The sequence below is a fragment of the Adiantum capillus-veneris genome, chromosome 7, assembly GCF_014529385.1.
Source record: "Adiantum capillus-veneris isolate H3 chromosome 7, ASM1452938v2, whole genome shotgun sequence".
NCBI lineage: Eukaryota > Viridiplantae > Streptophyta > Polypodiopsida > Polypodiales > Pteridaceae > Adiantum > Adiantum capillus-veneris.
This window is the reverse complement of record NC_140937.1, coordinates 18,869,838-18,879,351: the sequence shown is the minus strand read 5'-3', so window position 1 is coordinate 18,879,351 and position 9,514 is coordinate 18,869,838.

Below are 9,514 nucleotides of genomic sequence, written 5' to 3'. Positions count from 1 at the left end.
GAGGCTTCCTATTCTAAGCAATGTAATGGTCTTGGAAGCTCCTGTATCGTTGCTTGATTGAAGCGACTTGCTCTCTTCTAACTGTACTGTAATCGTAGGAAGAATTGTAAGAATTCAAGCGGCGATGCACTGACAACAGTTTTGTTGTTCTTCTTTGGGGCCCATTTTTTTGCGATGATTGGCTGTTTTTGCTGGCTCTCGTTTGGGAACCCATACTTTCCCGTGCTTTGTTTGTGTTTGGAGAGACTTCTCTGGGATCCACCTTTTTGTTGTGTGAGTCAACAGTGGTCTTTGCTTCAGCCCTTGTACGCTTGGTTGGGGACGGGATTTAGGCTTTGAAAGTTGATAATGTGGTTGTTTTGGAATCCAAATGAATTCCTGACTTTTTTGTGCTTGAATCAACTTTCTTGGAGCCCAAACCTGAGTTGTGAAAGCTTGCAATTTTGTGATATTCTTACCTGTTAGTGCACGCTTTCCTTGTTTTTGTTTTGGTGTTGGATCTTGTGATTTGCCATTAGAGATCTTTGTCTTCTTGATCCATATCTGTTTTTGGCCGATCTGGCTTTTTGGTATCCAGATTTGTCGATCTTTTTGGCTTTGACTTGTTGTCCTGTTCTTTTGACCTCTCATGGTTGTTGCTGAAGGGGTTGGTGATAGTGATGGCCTGAGTTGATGATAGGGGATGTCGTAAGATTCATCCTATCACTATTATCCTCAGCAAGGTTGACTTCTTGTACTTTCCCTTGATTTTTTGGCTGGTAGTGGAAAGTTACTGTCTGTTTGCTCATGGGTGGTAGTTTCTTGGAGGACTTTTCTAGCCCATTGATTAGAGCATTGTTAGCTCGTTGCTCTAGTCGTATTCCTCTTAGCTGTGTCTTTGCCTCCTTGTTAGGAGCCATGTATGAGGATGCTTGTAGTGGTTGTGTTTTCACCGAGGACTTTGGAATCCACTTTTGATGCACTTTATTTGTGTAGCGATGACATTGAATCCTGGGTCGTTGATCTTCTTGAATCTCGAAGTGTTCTGCAGAGTCATAGAACTCGTCCTCTTCTTCATCTTTTGATTCTCCACATTTCTTTGTTTTCTCCTTATGTCGAGAGCTTGTTGATGTATGGTTCTCTTCGTTTTCCTGAATTACACTCACTGCAAAATAAGGAACGACATCATAGCCATTTTCATCACAAAACTTTGTTGTGGGAGCATCCTCCACGGCGCACACGTCCAAAGTGGCCAAGATGTGTTCCCATCCAAAAGGCTCTAACTCTTCTTCAGGAAATAGTTCTAGGATATAGTCCATATCCTCTATAACCCGCTCTAGGATACATTCCTCAAGTTTCAAGCTACCACATTGTGAAACTCCACACATCCACAATTCTTTAGGCTTACCTAACCAAGCTGGAAGTTATGATCCTGCTACTGTGGCAGAATCAAACTCCTCAGCCGGTGTTCTCGTCACATCCCTATAGCTATGGTCCCTCAAGTTTATCTTTGTTATGGTTTCCATATGTCTCAGGTATATATGGTCATAACCCCAATCTTGGACCATTTTCAATTGTCGCATGAATGGTCTTCCCAGAATGATGTCATAGTTGTTCTTCTTGCCAAAGTCAACAATAGCAAAAGTGTGTTCATATTCAATGCCACAAGAAGTAACAAGTAATTTTTCTATCAGTCCTAGGGGCTTGCTGCAGGGTCATTCGTGTGGATATCAAGGCATGTTTTCCCCATTTTTCCAAACCGCTTTGGTTGCAATGTCCACACCAGCTCTAGTGTCAAGGATTGCCATGGTTTTTACATTATTGAATTCCACAGGAAGGGTGGTGTTTCCCTCTTCTCCCTTGTAATACTCGCCTACCTTGTTTAATGGCACTGGCCTAGTATTTAGTTGAGGCATTTCAAGCTCTTTGATGCCTTCCTCGATTTGAGTCATTGGGGTTTTTACACCAAATTTCTCTAGACATTTACCCACATTAGCCCACATGTTTGGTCTTATTCTGAGCAACTCCGCTAACATTATTGTACAGGTGACTGGGATAGATAGAATATCTACTAGCCCCTTTGAATCGATGGCCTTGTTGGGAGACAGTCTCTGTGATGGGACTGCAACCACATCTGACTTGGTCTTGTACTCTCCCATGTAGGACGGTAGTGTTCTTAGTGAATGGGGTTGACTATCCATAGATTGTACATATCCTTTGTCGCCCCAATACGATCGCACGTCTAGATTCATTTGAGATCCAGTCTCAAATTCCTCTATTGGTGGTAGAAACACTCCTCGTTCATCACCAGTCTTGTCTTATCGTCTTCTTAGGTCATTGGCTTCATTGGCCTCTCTGACTTGTTTCCACAATTCATCAAGACCATCTATCTCTTTACAATCCTCAGGTATAGCTTGGTGAAATCCCTCGGAAGAGTTATCCGTGGTATTCAGTACTATCCTTGGTTCTATTGCTGGGTCTTTAAGGTTTGGTCTGTGCTCATGACTAGAATCTGGCTGTTTTAGTTCTTGGTTTGGTGGGATTACTTGTGTAGCATGACACGGATCATTTTCTAGTAACTAGTAGTTCTAGTAAAGCTTGGGTTGTTTTGCAACTAGTAGTTCTAGTAAAGCGTGAGGTTTGGTTTTGCAACTAGTAGTTCTAGTAAAGCTTGGGCTGTTTGAATCATTTTCTGGCACATTTGAAACCTTTGCTTTTCTAGTTCCACATAGGGATATGTCATCCACCTGTGTTCTTGGGTTTGGTTGTTTTTGAGCCTCACAGCATAGGCTTTCAAGAGGGCATCTAATGTCTCATTAACCTTCTCTGCCAACACAGATCCTACTGAACTAGCACTTCTCGGTTTCTCATCCGTGGATGGTTCTTCTAGAGGTTTAACCATCTGTGTAAGAGAAGGTGCCTCCTTTTCCTCATGTTGTTTTATCTTCTCCTCAGCTTCGGTAAGCTTCTCAGCTAGGGATTTTTGCTCTCGTTCCCTGCGTGCTTTCATCCTAGTCTTTCTAGCTTTCCAACTATTTCGTTTGCTCTTGGTTTTCTGACTAGGTGCGTCTGTCTTTGGTCCATCATCTGTCTTTGGACTCGTGTCACTTTCCGTTGTCGAGAAATTTAGCATCGGGCTTATGGCTGTGAGAGTTTGTGAGAGAACTCAACAAAAACTATATGAAGGAGTTAAACCATAGATGCCATGAAGACTAGGGTTTGGAAAGAAGTGCAATCAAAGAAGACTCACTCTTTCTCTCTTGCACTCTCACACACAAAGAAAGAACACAAAAGAGAATTTCAAAACAATACAAAAATGAAAACATCAAGGCTATGGTCATATCGTATCATGGGTAATATGAAAGGGTTAATAGATGAGTTAATGGCATTCAATCTTGGCTGACCAAATAGTCTACAAATTGTTCTTTGGAATTGTAGTTTTGTGCTTACCATAATATATATATTTTGTCTAGTGATTGGGATTAATTGTGTGTACAAATCCTCTTGGTTCATAGCAAGATAACTACGCTTACGTCAAAATAAAAGTTATAGTTTATGAGAGGTAGTATGATGGGATCCGGTGATAGAAGTATTTCATTAAGCCTTTCTGGGCCAAAGAGAAACACTATACGTTGTTGAAAGTGTATTTTACGGCTAATCCATACGTTAATTCTAATAGATCGTACAGAGTGAAAGCGATAGAAATTATCATCATGTGGGTTATTCATTTAGGATAGTATGTGAGAAATGTAGATATGAGAGAAGTGAAGAGATGAGAAGTTTCCCTCCCAAGCCCTATTCTTGCCCGTAGGCAATAAGGATACTGCGGGGAGAGATGTACCTGTAAAAAAGAGAACCTAGAATTTGCAGAGAGGATGAATTACTAAGAATGAGAGAGATAGGTTTGCTTAAGGAGATGAGATTAGATACATATATATATGTTGGATTAGAGATGAAAAAGAAAACAACAAGAAATGAAGAAAACATCAATGTAGAACACATCTTACTTGACAAACCCTTCGGCACCATTATTGATGGAGAGAGAAGAAGAGTGGATAATTCCACTTTGATTGATACACCAAGTGCAAGACCTTATTTGATTAGAGTTGATCTTCCAAGGTTAGCTTGTTGCAAGAATGGCTAGTCTCCCTCTAGGAGAAATAGGATTGGGCTTATGTTAATGGCTAAGTACAATTAGGCATTACTACTCACTCCCTCAAGAATTCCTCTCATCAATGGCTTGAATGCTTGAGTTCCTTTTCAAGGAAGAAGAGGTCCCCTTTTATAGATGAAGGGAATCCCCAAGGGTTTACACAAGAAGAGAGGAGACAGTGTGAATAGGAATTGGAAAAGTTGGAAATGAGCTGTCCCTGCATGATGTGGGCAGACTGGGGTCCAGTATTTTGATCATATCTCCTCAACCGTGGCTCCAAAAAAAAAATAAAAAAATGGGCAAAAACTTCAGCTCATTAGCTGCGATTTTCATTTGAAAATCATTTTCCAATTCGGATTGGAACCTTGTGTAAAAAATTCATCAAAATAGGGTCCATTTCTGGCAGAAAAAGTCTTCCTGTGGTCCCCTTAGCCTAGACTTTCATTTAATTCCAAAGGACACCTCATGCCATATGAAAGCATGACATTGCTCCTTGAGAAATTTTTATAATCATGCTTGCAATAATGCATTAAAATAAGTGTATCTTTGGAATCATGCCACCTAGTGTCCCACTAGGATATGATTCCCTCCTAGTAGCTATTTAAAAAGAAATATAAGAAAAGTATAAAAAATACATAGAATATATATATATTGGAGTTTACCCTAGATATAGGATCTAGCTAGGGTGTGAGATGATAATGAGATAGTAGAAATAAAGAATCAATGCTTTTTGCCCCAAGTTAAAGAGGCGGAGCTATTGAGCTTTTCCCATAGTATTTTCTGATGGTAAAGTAAGGATAGGTTACCCTTGAGAAAAATAATAGGATGAGATAGAAGGCTTATTATTATACTTAAATATACATATGTACATTATAGGAAAGATAATTATGTATCTAAAACGTTACAAGATAGATCTTGTAGCATGCGTTCCCACTATGTACGTGTCACAGTACGACATCGTGTTCTTTGTCTCTGGATTCTCATCAGCTTTCTTTTGAGCTTGTGCTCTCGTAACTACTTCAACCGGTACAACATTTTCATTTTCTGAGCCACTAGGGAGCCGAACAATCCCTATTACATTTGTCCTGCTTTTCCTGATTTGGTTTGGTTTTTTTGGGCAATCGGGGATCAAGTGAGTGATGCCACACTCAAGACAATAGGCATTTACTTCAGTGATCTCCGTATGAGGACATTGTTTGACCAAGTGGTTGTCAAGACTTTTGTGACAATCTGTCTCTGGTTGAGGAGATTCTTTTAGCATTTCCTCTTGGCTATAAGCAAGCTTTGACCCAGATAAGCCGCTATTTGCAATGAATCGCAATGTCCTTTCATCCGTTTCATACCTTCTTTGTTTCGGCTGAAACCCAGGAGGTGGAGGTTGTACCGACCTCACCACTCCATGTGTTTCTCTCACATTTTGTTGCTCCGAAGGGTAGTAATCACTTTGGTTGCTATACCACATTGTAGCTGGTACTGGCGTTGGTTTATTTGATGCTTCCAGCATTGGCATGTATCTCATGTCTACCTGCATTCTAGCACCTGGCAGCGGAGGTTGTTGTCCTAAGACAAGCTGTGGCCTTAAAACTCCTACTGGTCCAGGCGCATTCCCCGTAATGTATCTAGGTGGAGTAGGTGCTTTTGGAACAGGTTGTACATACCTCTCCCTAGCATTTTTCATGCTATAATAGCACTCTTCCCCCGTATGGTTTGTCCATCTTCTCTCAATTTCACACCACTTCGGCTCTCCCGAATCACACCTTACAAGAGGAATCAACCTCTTGACCAAGTTGTCGATAAGCTTTTCTTGATCAATAGGTGCTGTTGGCTTGGCAATGGACTCACTTATCTATGAAACACTGTGCTGAGAGGATGTGTCATCTCCTTGACTCTTTAAGTCCTTTTCTTTGTATGCCTCACAGTTATCCACTAGATAAAGAGCTTCTTTGATCAACTCGTTTAGAGTCATACTCCTTATCATATGCAGATCCTTCTAAAGGCCCGCATGTCTCATTCCCTGGATAAAGATCAGCATCAGTCGTGCTTGTGTAGGTAATTCCGCTCTCGGACAGAGCTTAACATATCTCTTGAGTCGTAATGATGCTTCGCGTACTGATTCATTCTCTTTCTGTTTGAATCTATGGATTTGCGAGACCGTGTTGTGAGAAATTCCTTTTGGCGAGAATTCTTCAAAAACTCCTTAAACAGCTCATCTAGGGTCTCAAAATCCCATTTTTCCACCGATTCGAACCATTTAGCTGCATCATCTTCTAGAGTCAATCCATATCCCGCAAACTGTGTCGCAAAATCTGAAACTTCCTCTGCTCTAATCACTCTTCTAAAAGCCGTTACGTGATCTCTCGGATCTTTATCTCTGGAGTATTTTCTGTTTACCCATTTTTGGACTTGGGATGGTCTAACTCGCCAATTGTCTACAAGTCTAACCAGAGACTCTCCCAATCCTTCTCTCATTATCGCTCTTGAAGGGAATCCTGGTGGCTCTCTTCTTGGAATTCCTATAGGAATTCTCGTGTTTGGTGGAGGCATTTGTGGTCCTTCATTGACCAAATATTCACCTCTTTCTAGTGCAGTCTGTGGATTTGTGCTTTCTACAACTCTGTATTCTCGTCCATACTTGTCGACAACTATAGCTCTCCATTGACAGTCAACTCCATATGTGTAGACATATAAGAGCTTGTAATCCGTTATCTCTTCTAGGTACGGATCTGAGCACCTATAAAGATTGACCTCATTGTCATCAATGTATCTATATAGTCCTTTAGTCTCATGACCAATGATCCAAACTCTCTCAACAAGATGGATCTTTATCAATTGCAAGTTTGGAAGATCCATTGTGGGAGGATATTCCTCTATCGTCGGGATCTCCAAGCTTGTGTAAGCTACGTTTGAATCTAGGGTAGACATGATTTCTGGGCTTAAGAGCTTTTTCTTGGTTCAAGTAGACTTAGTCCACTGTGTTCAAGTGCTTTGGTTAGGGAAAAGGTGAAACTATGTCCAAAACCGCAACCGTTTCGTCACAATTCTCGCAAATTGTCGCTTTCAGACACCCCTAACTTGCAGATGTATTTTGAGGCCTCAAACGATGTTTTTCCGATCCGATACCGTTTGTGAAAGTTATGGCCAAAATAGTGAAGTGCAATTTAGAATGGTCAAAATGAGTCCAAATTCAATTTTGAAAAAAGATTTGGGATCTCTATGACACTGTGAACACACTTGTATATGGTCAAAATTACAGTTGGACCCTAAAACTGGCCTAGAGACATCCTACGCGTAGGATGTCTATATGCTCAGAATTTAACAAAATTTGGTCCAGAGACTCCCCTTAAGTCCAGCAACACAATGGTATGCTCAGAATTTCATTTGGACCTAAAAATGTCCTTGAGACATCCTACGCTGACATCCTACGCGTAGGATGTCTTTTTGCTCAGAATGACTTGAAATTTTCACCTCAGCTTCTCCTTGATGTGCTGATCACAGTGGTGTGCTCATAACTTGGTTTGGAGTCCTAAATCAAGCTCGAGACATCCTCCGCGTAGGATGTCTAACTGCTCAGATTTTGTCCAAACATGATCCCAAGATTCTCCTAGTGCTCAGAAACCCAATGGTATGCTCAAAATTGAATTTGGATGCCAATAGGTCAAGATTTGGGCTGCATAAGCTTCTAGTGCACTCCAAGAGTAGGATGTCTGACAATTCTTCTCTTTGCTTGGTCAATAGTCCAAACAAGGTCCAAATTCACTTTTGAAAAAAGATCTGGAATCCTTGAGACACTTAGAACCTCCCTATATGGCCAAAGTAGAATTTTAACCACTTTATGACCCTGGAAACATTCTACGCGTAGGATGTCTTTTTGCTCTGTTTCAGCTCAAACTTGCACTGTAGCTTCCCCTTGATGTGCTAAACTCACAGCTATTTTTACTTTTTGATTCTGACACCTATAGGTTGGTCAAATGATCAAGAATCTGTTCCAAAATCTTGGTGTCCGTTCTGATGAATTCACCAGTCAAATAAACTCCAAATTGGACCAAAATTGACTAGCAGGCTTGCCTAAGGCTATACAACACCGTGCTATGTCCACAGTTTGAATTTGGCTTCTAAATCATGCCTTAGACATCCTACGCGTAGGATGTCTAACTGCTCAGAATTGCCCCAAATTTGAACCACACACTCTCCTTAAGGTGTTGATCACTGTAGTATGCTCATAGGTTGGTTGGGAGTCCTAAATCAAGCTGGAGACATCCTACGCGTAGGATGTCTAATTGCTCAGATTTTGCCCAAACTTGATCCCAAGATTCTCCTAGTGCTAAGCAACCCAATGGTATGCTTAAATTTGAATTTGGATGCCAATAGGTCAAGATTTGGGCTGCATAAGCTTCTAGTGCACTCCAAGAGTAGGATGTCTGACAATTCTTGTCTTTGCTTGGTAAATAGGACAAACAAGGTCCAAATTTACTTTTGAAAAAAGTTCTGGAATCCTTGAGACACTTAGAACCTCCCTATATGGCCAAAGTAGAATTTTGACCACTTTATGACCCTGGAGACATCCTACGCGTAGGATGTCTTTTTGCTCTGTTTCAGCTCAAACTTGCACTGTAGCTTCCCCTTGATATGCTAAACTCATAGCTATTTTTACTTTCTGATTCTGACACCTATAGGTTGGTCAAATGATCAAGAATCTGCTCCAGAAGCCTGATGTCTGTTCTGATGAATTCACCAGTCAAATCAACTCCAAACTGGACCAAATTTGCCTAGGAGGCTTATCTAAGGCTATATGACAGCATGGTATGGTCAGTACAATTTTGGTTTCAAAATCATGCAGGAGACATCCTACGCGTAGGATGTCTTTTTGCTCAGAATGAACCCAAACTTGAGCCACAGACTCTCCTTAAGGTGCTGATCACTATGGTATGCTCAGAGGTTGATTTGGAGTGCTAAATCATGGTGAAGACATCCTACGCATAGGATGTCTAAGTGCTTAGAATTGCCCCAAACTTGAGCCACAGCTTCCCCTTGATGTCAGCAACCCAATGCTATGCTTAGATTTTAATTTGGATGTCAAAAGACCCCAAAACTAGCTATCCTTGCCTTTTTCAGTCAAAAATGCTAAAGTCTATTCAATCTTCCTTTCACTGACCCAAATGAGATGAAATTTATCACATGCACTCAATACAACATTTAGAACATTCCTTTGGAGTCATCCTATGGTTTGGTCTCAAAATTAGACCTTGGACACAATTTGGGTAGGATGTCTAGCCATTCTCATCTTTTGGCTTTGATCTGTCAAAATTTGGTCAAATTTTCACTTTCCAGATGAAAATAGGATAGAACCTACCTTCTAAACACACTGGTAACCTCAAATTTTCA